The sequence below is a fragment of the Globicephala melas genome, chromosome 4 (genome assembly GCF_963455315.2).
Source record: "Globicephala melas chromosome 4, mGloMel1.2, whole genome shotgun sequence".
Lineage (NCBI taxonomy): Eukaryota > Metazoa > Chordata > Mammalia > Artiodactyla > Delphinidae > Globicephala > Globicephala melas.
Genome location: NC_083317.1, coordinates 130,336,148 through 130,349,036, shown reverse-complemented (window position 1 = coordinate 130,349,036; position 12,889 = coordinate 130,336,148).

Below are 12,889 nucleotides of genomic sequence, written 5' to 3'. Positions count from 1 at the left end.
TTCTGGGCAGCAACAGGCAATGACCACGTACATGACTGTCTCTGTCCAGTGCAGGGCTCCTCTCATGGGCAATCCTTGTTCCGGAGCTCCCAGGGGGGGCTGGCTGAGATTTTCCGGGGCTTGTACTGCTCTGAGGCTCTTGCTGCTTATTTCTCCTTCCTTCCTTCTGTCTTTCATGGGGTCAGAACGGCACTGTGGTCTGAAGGCTCTCCCTGCCTCCCCGCCTTCTTCTCTGTCATCTCCAGGAAATCCCTTGCCCTCCTAACTCCATCTTGGTGTCTGCTTCCTGGAGAACATGCACTGATTTAACATCTGAGGAAGTCTGTGTGAGAAATACCACATGTGGCCTTTCAGCTGTCAGCAGAGAGGGCAAAAACGGTTTGAGGGCGGGGCGGGTCAGCAGTGGCCTGCCCAGAGCCACTTGCCCGTGAGAGCATGGCTTGAGCAGGAAGTGAAATGGGGAAAGTTTTGTGCCTCTGGTTTCTGTGCCTCCCGAGATCTCCCCTTTTCTGGGCGGAGTGTAGGGACCTTGGGATCCAGGGCTGCTGCTCACCTTCTGCCTCTGGCTATTATTGGCCCCCATCCCACCCCCAACTCCTTGCAGGGTTTTTTAACAGGTGGAGTGTGAAAGGGAAGAAACTGGCCTCATGACCTTCTTTTCATTTGGCCAACTTACCTACATATAACGTCATATCTGTATTAATTCCTGGTGCAAATATCTCTTAAATGTCCATCTTCACCTCTACAATGTCATCTCCATGTGCAAAGGGGCCCTGTCTGTGCTGTTCAGAGCTGATTCCTTGGAACCAAAAATGGTATCTGAAACATAACAGCAACTCAGTAGTGTTGGCTGATGAATAAATGAGTGAGTGAATGCAGGATGGACCATATTCTTATACTTCCAGCAGCTATAAAAGTGAGTGAAGAAATAAAAGCCTTCCCAATAGTTCAGTATTCTAGCCAAAAAATACACCCCTCCCGTGGCTACCTTTCTAATGGGCATGGTCCCTGTGCTGGGTCTGGTTACCCTCTCACGCCATCACTGAGCAATCCTTCCCTCCTGAATATCTGTCCCTGCCCTAGAGATGCCATTCCTGTATTTAAGATGTTGTTTAAAAAAAATTCCTTGTAGGCAGCCTCTTCCCCCACCCTCTGTACCCAGACTTCCCTGAGAAGCTAAAGCCAGCTCCACATTGGCCAGCGTGTTTAGAGTGCCTGGAGATTACTCCTAACTCAGGAAAGCCTGTGAGATGACATTCCAAAGAGTACTCCTCCCATCTTCTTTCATTTAAATAATTACAGGTCTCTTCCTCTCCAGGTCCTGAAAGAAGTTTCCCATGGGGCAAAGTCCTTGGAAGGTGATCCAAGCCTGGTTTTGTTGATGTGCATGCATACTTTACAAACCATCCTCTATCAATCATCTCAGGCACTGGGCATGCTAGCAAGCAATTATTTGTATATACAAAGAGGAAAAACGATAGTCACACTTGAGAGTTGAATTGAGCTCGAGGCTCTGGGCTTTCACAGTGGAGGAGGGAGGTCTCTGTCTATGCTTCTCTTCACAGAGGACCAGAGGAGAGCTAATGGGTTGAAAAGGCAGTAAGCATACCATGGGCTGTGTGTTGCTGAGCCGTGGATCCTTTAACAAATAAGGTCAGTTTGTTCTTGCAGAGTACGTTAGATGTGCTCACAGAGAGAGCTGGGCTCTGGATAAAGTCTTGTGTTCCCTTCCTCCTTGGTCACCTCAGGACACTAAACCAATTAAAGGGCAAGTTGCCATACCAGGGATGAGTCCTTTCAACACAAGAGTCTTTATAGCTGAGTCTCAGTCACTCACTTGCTCTGTTTTCCAGAAAACATTATGTTACATAGGAGGAAATTTCTCCAAGAGCAAGGTGGGAAAGAGTAGTTTCAATCAATCATTTATTCATTCAACAAACGTTCATGACATGTGTACCATGTGCTAGGAATTGTTCTAAGAGCTGAGGATGTGGTAGTGAACAAAGCAGACAGTGTTCCTGCTCTCACAGAGCTTATGCTTTCATGGCGAGGAAAGACTAAAACAGGCAGAAAATAAATGAGCAAGACAATTTCCAATAGTAATGAGTTCTTCGGAGACAATAAAATGGATAATGTGACACAGAGAATGGGAGCTCTTCAGGCACATGTTGAGGACAAAGTTGCTAATTTGCGTTGGTGGTCAGGAAAGAACTCACCAAGGAGGTGCCATTTGAGCTAATACCTGAACAACCCCAAGAAGCCAGCTATACAAAGACTTAGAAGTTGGGCTTTCTGGGTAAATGGAAGAGCGAGGGCCAAGGCTGTAAGATGGGAATGAGCCAGATGTATGTGAGGAATCAAAAGAAAGTCCAAGTGATTCAAGTGCAATGAGCTTGGGGGAGAAGAAGAGGTCAGAGATGCAGAGCGTGTGGTGAAAACTGCGAACCTGCCACACTAAGGAAAACATTAACTGTTCTATGCCCATCTCGATCTCTAGGCCCCTAACACTAGGTGCCAGTGGGGCAGGGAGCTGACTTTGGTCACTTCCATAGTCACACATATATGCAGGTGTATGTAGAATCCTTTGTTCCCACCAGGCTTCTGGCTGGTCTCTTCCATATTTTACTCTCATCTTGGCCAAGTCAACAGAAGTGACTTTGCAGACAAGCATTCCAAACCAACTACAGAATTCCCATTTAAAATTTGGTGTTCTACGAGAGGGAAGTGGTTAGCCCTCTATGCTTTCCAGTGAGGCCTCTGACTTCCACGTTAACTCTCTTATTATGCAGCATCAGGCTGTAGACCAAAGCTGATTCAGAGAGTTGATGCCAAAGCTTCTCAATGATCAAGCCAGGACCTTGCAGAGTTTTGCAGTACCTTCATTCATTTTCCCTAGTGATTGTATCTTCTCCGACTTTCTGTTGACTGCTAGGGTCAGAAGAGTCATTTGAGATTCATGTTTCCCACCCAGTGAAGGGATCTCAGTGCCAACAGCCTTGTCAGGAAGCCATCCATCCTTGACTGGATTGTTCCTCTGATAAGGAGGTCACCTCCATCTGAAGAAGTTGGTTCCTTTGTTGCACAACTTTAATTATTAGAAAACTCATCTACCTGCTGAATGGACACTAACACCCATCGACATGGTATTTGAAGACTTATTGTGTAGTATTAGAATCTTCTCTTCTCTGGATTACATCACCAGTTCCTCAGCTGCTCTCCTTGGTGAAATTTCCAGATCCTTCCAAGCACTCAGATGCACTTGTATCAGTTAGGATACAAGTTTGTTACCCTTTTGGTAACAAATGACTGAAAATCCAAATCAAATAGATTTAAGCCCCAAAGAGAAATTATTGGCTCAACTAACTGAAAAGTCCAGGAAATGCTCCAGGACTGCCATGGTCCAGGGGTTGGTTTCTCCCTGTCTAGCTGACAGGTTCAGCCTTCCTTTGTGTTTGGTTCATTCTAGCACCCCATGTGATGGCCTTCGGAGCTCCAGGCTCCAGAGTTTACAAGTGATGCTCTGACTGGCTGGTCCTGATCACAGTCCGGCAGGTAGAGAAGGGGTAGGAATCCACGGCACTAGGAACAGGTGCACTGACCATGGAGGAGAGGCGGTTCCCCAGAAGAGAAGTGATGTACAGCTACCTGGTAAAAAGAGTGAATAGATGCTTTGGGGGCAAAACAATAGCACTCCAACTAAACCACAGATTTAAAAGTAACCAGAAGGGGTTATGGGGATATATATATGCATATGGCTGATTCACTCTGGTGTACAACAGAAACTAACACAGCATTGTGAAGCAATTATACTCCAATAAAGATCTATTAAAAAAAAAGTAACAAATATGTTCCACTTCATCTGCTTGGGGTACAATTGAGGTCATATCTCTCTTTGCAGTATTCCAATTAAACATCTTGTGCCCCCAATCTCAACTCATGTTTTCTCTCTTCCTGGAGTCTACCCTGCCAGGGTAAACTGAGAAGCGTCCAAGTTGTTAACTTGTGTTTGTTGCATCCTGCCTCACGGTGGAGAAGAACTCAGACCTATCCCAGAAGCCAGAAATCAGGCATCACAGCCGATGCCTCTGATGTCCCTGGAGACCTCTGCTGCCGTTGGGGCCCTCATCACAGAAGGATGTCACACCACTGGTCACAGGTGAAAATCAGTGGCCAGTTGGGACTGAGTCTCCTATTTGGGTGCAGCCTCTGGCAGAGGCGGAGGGTCTGCCGGTGGGGATGGAGGCTGACTTCCCTTTCCTCCCCCTTCCCACACCCTCATGCTGAGGCTCATACTTTGGTGTCCTCAACAAAGTATGGCCTGAACTCTAAGCATGTACATAAACAATTCTTTAATGGTTGAGGGCTTTTGAGGATGGAGAATTACTACTCCTGCACTTTGTTTAATGGTTCATTCATCAATCTTCCAAATTTATCAAATGATTAACATTCCATTAATTTTAAATGTTCTATATTTCTCTACATTTTCACACAGCACTTACACAATTATAAGTCAAAACTCATTGACTTACAAATTAAATTTTCCCAGTCATTTTTTCCCACTGATGGAAAATTATTTAATTTTCTAAACATTTATCATATTCTAAAATTACAAATTCATTATATTAGCCTTTCTTAAATACTTTAAGAAATAATAACACTCCAAATACCAGTCATCATAAAACTGATTATTAGATTTCTATTAAAATCATTTACAAAAGTGCTAGTACCTAGATTTAATTAATATTATTTGTTCTTATCCTAATTCTTACTTTTATTCTAATATCTCATTGAAGTTCTCTTCCTAGGGTTTACAATGGTTTTAAAGGTTTTATTTTAAAATAGAAACCATCTATGTTTCTAACTTTCTCATTGTAAATAGACTGCTTGTACCAAAGGACACTTCTAGCAAATTCAGCTTCAAACTTGGTAAAGTCCAATTTACTTCACAATGTTAATATAGCTTACATCTGGGGAGTGGCAGTGGGAGGAAAAAGGAGGAACTTTAAATTTTACTGTATATACTTGTGTATCGTTGGAATTTTTAATCAAGCATTTGCAATTTGTAATAATAAATGCAATTCTAAACACTCTGAATAATAAAAACTAAACAACCCATGGTAAACACTGTTAATACTTTTTGTGGTTTCTTCTAGTCTTTTATTTCTCTGAGGCATCTGTTCCATTTTGCACAATTAGAATCATAATCCATATTTGATTTTTTTCATCCTACTTTTAATTTTAACAGCATCATGTCAGAAACACTTTCTCACCTTAGATATTCTTGGGAAACAAAGGGATTGTAACAGCTGCATGATACTCTATCATGAGGACGCACCATAATTCACTGAGTCATACTCCTATTGTTGGCAAAAAATTGCTTCAAATCTGGGACGTACAGGAAAGAGCATCCCATTTTTCTTATTTTCCAGATGAGAACACTGCATTCCCCGAAGCTAGTAACTTGTCCAAGCACAGCCAGCTGGCCAGAGGCTCTGCTGGGACCTGGCACTCCTAGGCCCAGCCCTCTTCCCTGGCTGTCACCACACGCTGCCTCCTGGGCCTCTGCAAGGCACTTTCTGGAACCTAACTGTAGGGCACTGCCTACATTCTTTCTAAATTACATTTTCTCATTTGGGGCCCGTTATTCCTGCCTGTCAAGCTCATTTTTTATCTTCTGTCATATAACCATTAGGTAATGAGGGACACCATAGCCAACATTGGAAATTATGGCTTTTCCCTCTATCAAGATGTGCTTCCTGAATCATCTCTGTGCCAACGAAGGGGGACTATTGTCATCACTTTTATCAGATAATTCCAATAGTCACCAGCAATTATGGGGAATGGTGCTAATGAGCTTACCTCTGTCCATGTTTCTCAGGGATCTCCTGGGTTCTCACCTTCTGTGATCAACACACCAGCAGATGCTTGAGCTCTGCCTAAGGGCCCATGCTCACAAGGTGAAAGAGGAGTAATAATTGGGCGGGAAAAGAGGGGAGGAGGGAACTAACATCCGTGGCCGACTCCTTGTCCAGCTCTGGGTACCGGGGTGTGGATGCCACCAGCATCACAGGAGGGGGACCGTGGAGGACGGGACTGGTGTGCCTGGGGGGAAGCAGGTGGACCAGGGTAGCTCCCTTTTACTCAGTCTCATTTTGAGACTGTATTATTCAGCTCTACATGGAGGAACTCAGCATGGTACAGGAGACTACTCTAGGAGGGCTGAGCCTTGTTCTGCTTCTTCCTTCACATGGTATGAAACACATTTATTCCAAGCTTTACAAACGAGTCTTTGACATCAGTGTCTGTCATCACTAGAACCACTTTTTGAGTCACCTAATGTTGTATTTTTCCAGGATTCCATGTTCCCTCCCACCTAATTTCTTGGAGATACAGCCCCGTTAAAAATCTGTCTTTGGAAATGTAGTGGCTTGGGCTTATCCTGAATTAATATTTTTTGTGTGTATTGCTTTTCAGAAAATGCTTAATTCATGTGAATGTGATTGGCAGGCGCCACAGAATGTGATGGTTTCTATTTATGGTTGATGTTAATCCCTTGACCTTATGGTAGTTTAAATTTCTGGTACAGATTCCTTTTCCACGATGTTATAGCTCCTTCCTGGACTGCTGTAATTGTGTCGTTTATCAATGTGAAAAATGGACTTTGAAATGTAATAGACCAGAGCTAATATGGGGAGCAGCAAGGGAATTTAGTATGCTTAGAGAAGAGCTGTTTCCATGGAAACTAATTCCTTTGAGCAAGGTCCCTGGGTCCCCTGGCTGCAGGGTGATTTGTGTGTCCAGGTGATACGACCTGGATTCTAGGCTTAGCTCTGACATGAATCACCAAGTGAGGTAGGCAAGTCCCTTAACCTCTCTGGGACTTAATGTGCTTATCTGTGACTTGAAGAAGGCAGACAAGTTCAGTGTTTACTAGACTTTGGAGTATTAGGGACTGGTAATATATCTTTTAAAAGTTTTTATTTTGGAATCATTTTAGATTCATAGAGAATTTGCAATGATAATACAGAGAGTTCCCACACCTTTCACCCAGCTTCCCCTAATGTTAACGCATTACTAACCACAGCATATTTAAGAAATTAACACAGGTACAATATTATGGACTAATCTACAGGCTTTATTTGGATTTTCCTAGTTTTTTCACTAATATATTTTTCTCGCCCAGGATCTGATCCAGAATTCCACTTTGCATTTGGTTTTCATGTCTCCTTAGTCTCCTCTGATCTGAGACCATTTCTCAGTCTTTGTTTATTACACCTCGTCAGTTTTAATGAGTACCGGCCAGCTATATTGTAGGACGTCCCAACCAGTAATGCTTTTAGAAAGCAAAACAAAATTGGAGGACCAGTTTAGGGCTGGAAAAGTTAGACAAGAGAGGTGTATGAGTGAGGTCTCTATGTTGCAAGTGACAGAAAACCAACCTTGAACTGTCCTGTCAAACAAGGAATTTATTGACTCAGGTAGCTAAAAGGCCAAAAGGCATATGTGGCTTCAGAATGGCATTCGTATCCAGTTCTGCTCTCTTTGCTTGATTCTTCTCTTCTCTGAACAGTCAGATCATTCTCAGATATGCACTCACCACATAGTTACAAGACAGCTGCCAGCAGCCCACATGGCTATATCCATCCAGTGTATGCATGTGTGTTACTCACCTCTGTTCCACTTTCCCAGCTAGGCTCTCATTGGCTCTGATTCTGCCATCAGCCCATCCTCGAACCAGAGGGAAAAGATAAATGGTTTTCTGCTTCAGATGTGAGGATGTGTTGCCCAGAGTTGTGGCCACCATCTTGTGACCAGAGCAGAGCAAGCTGACAGCTGAGGAGGACACAAGAACCTTAACAATGGACAGGAACCTGGGTTCTGGATGGTGTCATTTGGCTGTGGAATTAACCAACCTTGGATCTGGGTTGGTTATATGCTATAATAAATCTCCTTGATTTAGCTTCTGTTAGTTGAGTCTCATATTACTTCCAGCCAAAAGCATCCTAAATAACACACAGATATTGCAGGTTTCCTTGTTGGATATAGGATATTACCTCGATACAGGCTTGTCTGTGGACATGCATTTGACAGCACAATACAAACCTGAGTTCAATATATTCTGGTTCATAGATTTTTTTTTTTTTTTTTTTTTTATCAGAGTTATGTTGAAAAATCCAGCTTCACATAGGCATTTTGGCAAAAACAGAAGTGATGCTCTTCAATTTTACATAGCATAGAACATCTAAGTAATAGCTCTAATGTTTCTGCTGGTTTGTCCCCATGAAGGCTGGAAGCAAGCCACTGGTGACAGGCCAGGGAGGGGACAGGAAAGGGTCTGCAGGGTGTTCCTCACTCAGAACACGCCCAATACTTAGGCTTCCGCTCATCCAATGGGTACAATCTGGAGTCGGTCAGAAAGGGACACCTTGCCTGGAGAACACTTTCTCATGACAAATAATTGGGCACCCTGGGCTGAGATGATCTCGTCTAAGGCCCTTTCAAATCAGTCAGGCTAGTACTGCGTGCTGTAGTGGTGTGGAGGCCACCATGCCAACAGCAGTGGGGACCTTTCAGTGTAATTATCAGTGAGATAATGAAAAGCTGAGTGATAAAGGTTTTTTTTTAATACGATTTTTATAAAAGGATAAAAAGTTTTTTATAAAAGGATAAAAAGTGATTTTTAAAATCCTATTTAAACCCCCTTTTTAGAATTACTGGGATTAAAAAACAACAGTAACAGTGTAATTATCACTGAGAAAACAAACACCAGCCCATGATTTCCCATTAAGGAGTCATCATTTCAAGAGCTAAAGGAATGACAATTTGGAAATGCATTGGCTTCTCCCATCTTTATGTCCTATACACTCACTTTTGTAATGATGTATATAAATAGTTTTTGCTTGCCCTCTAAGCTTTTAAAAATTAAAACAGTTTCTACTCCTTCCCTCCATCCCACACACACTTTCTCACGAGCAGACACATACTTATGTGAATACACTCAGACCTCTTGTGGATCCACATATTTTGGGCATGTACATGAAACCATTTATGGGGGTTTAATCCATGAATCATAAACAGAAGATTCTCATTAAGAACGGGCAGTGGCTTCTTTAAGCTTGCATAGTACTTACGGTATTATGTACTCTCAACACTTTATGGGAGTCTCAGAGATTCACAGCAGACTCTGCATTGTAATATTAACTCAGATACGGTATTAAGCCCAAGAGGCAATAATCTGATACAGTAGCAGCCCTTTATTCAGGGCCTGGCATAGAGTACGTTGTTAAAAATATTTGCTGAGAAAATGAATGATATTCCCCTCCCGCCATTTTTCACAACTAAATAAGGGAAATAGGGGTGTCAGGATAGAAAGTTATAAGGCAGAGCTTTAGGGAAAAACCAGTGACTTCAGGATAAATAGCAACTATTCCTGGATTACTCACTGAAACAATTTTTAAGTTTCTATATAAATTTCAACATGGCTGTGGACAGTTGGGCAGATTCGTCACTTTCCTGTGAATGAAATTTCATCTTTAGTGTAAAACTGGCTCTGTTTCTTGAGTCCATGTTTTGGGGGTAGCTGCTGCTCTCTGCAGCCCACACAAAGCCATCAGGGCCTGGCTCTCAAACTGCTGAGAGGCTAACACTTTCCTTCTTGGTCTCAAATTAGTTTCACTGAAACCCTATCTTTATGTGGGTCAGGGCTTCCTTTTTCCTTAAAAACTTTTTTTTTCCCATTTTGAAAACAAACAAAAAAAAACACTCTCCTATTTCCAGAAATTCCTTGCAATTCTTTATTTCCTGTTGGCTTCTTCAGGGGCATTTTTTGCTAATGAAGTTTCAAGATGATTTCTTGAAACTGTTATAAAGTTATGTAACTTTGCTCATTTAAAACTATCTTCTTTGCTAAATTCTTAACTGTTGAGTCTCTCTCTCTTTTCAGAACGGAGACTCGTTCTTAACTATTGATGGTCACGATGGTGAAACTAGGGAGGATTTTACACCATATTGATCTCAGTTGCGAAGAATATGAAGTTAAGCATTTTTTCCCCTTTTCTGCAACTGTCCTCTGCTCTGTAACAGTTGTATTACCTACTATTTTAACCCTGCTGATTCATACTATTTCACCAAAACCCACTTTTGGACTCCAGGGTCAACCATGGGCTTGTTTCTGGGGTCCTGGGACATGCTGTCCAGAAGACAACCTTGTACCAGGAAGCAGGACATGGGGCCCAGCCCCCGATTCTGCCTTGGTTTCCCTGTCTGCAAAGCACAGAGCCCGCAGTGAGTGTCTTTACGGTTCCTTCAGTCTCAGGCGTGCTTCTGTCTAGGTATTCTGCCAGGCATTCTCTTTCTAAAGGTCTCAGAGAAGAAAATTCTAGAGTCCATGGGTTCTTTTTTTAATTTTATTTTTAATTGAAGTATAGTTGATTTACAATGTTTCAGGTGTACAGCAAAGTGATACTTATGTGTATATATATATATATATATATATATATATTCTTTTTCAGATTCTTTCCATTGTAGGTTATTACAAGATATTGAATATAGTTCCCTGTGCTATACAGTAGGACCTTGTTGTTTATCTATATCATGGGTTCTTTAATTTTTTCTGCCTGTTAGCTCTAAAAATTTCTTCCTTCCATCATATAGATCTTTTCCCATTCAGTCAAGATCCACATCTTCAGCCACAGGGATAGCTGGCATTTGTGTGCCGATGGATGTAGAACAGTTGACTTTTCTTCATAAATGTTGACTACCGTAATTATTCATTTGTTTCAGAATAACGATTACAGGTGGGATGGCCTGGTGCAAGGAGGATGGGTTGGGTTGGGAAGGCCGCCCTCCGACCTTGGCTCTCTGAATTTCCTGACCCCCTGTGTAAAGTGGGGACCTGGCCACCCTGGCCCAGTGCTGTTGTGAGGCTGAATTGAGACGATGCGGAGGGGGCCGTCCTCAGGCTCTGCGATTTTGGGGCCGCCCGTCTCCCGCTGAGGAAAGGATCGGCTGTGCACCGCCAGCCCTCAGGAGCGGCTTTAGACCCGGTGCAATGCTTGGTGGAATGCGGGGGGCTATAAATAATAAAAGGAATAAGGTGAAGACAGAGACTCCGAGAGAATCTGGCTCCCTGTGGTTCCGTTGGGGTGCCGGGCAGGGAGCGTTTATTCGGAGCACCGCCGCTCCCTCCTGTGCTTCCCCCGCAACCCCGGGTAAAAAACAAACAGAAAAACTTTCCCGAACTTTCCCATTCCTCCGTGGCCTGGCTGCGAACGCTGAAATTCCAACCCGTGTTTGTTGTCACCCGCGGGCCCGTTTCCATGGTTACCCAGATTCCAGGCGCTGGCCCAGGGCCCACCACAGCGCATCCCCCAAAGTCTCCTTGACAGAGGAGAACCAGAGCGAAGAAGGGCCCTCTCCTTCTCCCCGCAGCCCTGCCTCACCCCCCGGTCATGTGTGATGTGCGTGTTATAGGTGGTTCTGTTCAGCATCAGTTTTGGGGGGTAAGCACGATATAACAATTTCCTTCACTTCTCGTTTCCTCTTTGAAGCAGAGGAATTACTTTCTTATACCAAACATTACACCCTTGGCAAACACTCCAGATGGTTCTCATTAAAATTCCAATTCCTTTTTTTGCAATTCCTTTTCCCCCCATTCTTCTCACACTGCTATCTCAAAAATAAACACCAGGTGGAAGACTGATGAAGGGTCCTGTGGCCATGAAGGAGCCCCCAGGTCCTCTTCTTACCAATGGCCACCTCTACCCTTCATGGGGCTGGCTGGCATAAATACACACCTGGGGTGGGGCATATTTCATGTTAAAGGTGTCCTTGGCTTTGGTCTCTGTAGGAAGAGGGGCAGAGAGACAGCTAGGTCCCTGCTCCCCACTAGGCCCTGGCCCAGACTCTGCCTGCAGAGGGACTGGGGAGGGGGCTGCTGACCACCCCAGTTAGTGTACACTGAGACCTCTGCAGCCTACTCAAGACACAGGAGTGAGACACACTTGCTTTAAGAAGCCAGAGGGAAGGATTGCCAATGCTTTTTGGCCATAATTGCAGCCGAGCAAGCCACAGGATTTGCTCACACATCTGGAAAAATTTGCTTGCGTAGGAAAAGTGTGTATGTGTCCAAGGATGTGTATTTGATGTGTTTTTATTTCCAACTTTATGAGAAAAATTTTAAAATAGTTGAAAAAATAATACAATGAATGCCATATCCCTCCACCTAGATCCAACAAGTATTACATTTTGTCATATTTGCTTTCTCTCTCTCTCTCTCTCTCTCACTGCGTCTTTCTAGATAGATGGAGAGATGATAGATCAATCTCTATGTCAAATGTCTAGGTATTTGGAAGCTGGAATCTTGCCCCTGTAGTGTTTTATAATATTTTATGTATTATAATTATGTAATATATGAGTACATTCTTATTGTAAAATATTCATATGTTCAAATAATACAGAAGATTAGAGAGTAGAAGCAAAAGCCCTGTGCTGGTCCCTCCTCACCCTTCAGGGTAGTTTGGTTTGTGTCCTTCTTGACCTTTGTCTGATTTTTGCAGACATATGCATGTTTAAATAGAAACATATACTTTTGTTATAGTGTTTTTTGTTTTTTTTTTGCGGTACGCGGGCCTCTCACTGTTGTGGCCTCTCCCGTTGCGGAGCACAGGCTCCGGACGCGCAGGCTCAGTGGCCATGGCTCACGGGCCCAGCCGCTCCACGGCATGTGGGATCTTCCTGGACCGGGGCACGAACCCAGGTCCCCTGAATCGGCAGGCGGACTCTCAACCACTGCGCCACCAGGGAAGCCCAGCACTTTCTTTATGACATTGTAATAATCGTTTATGATGCTTCTCTCACCAACTGGTATTTCTCAATGTGTTCACCATCA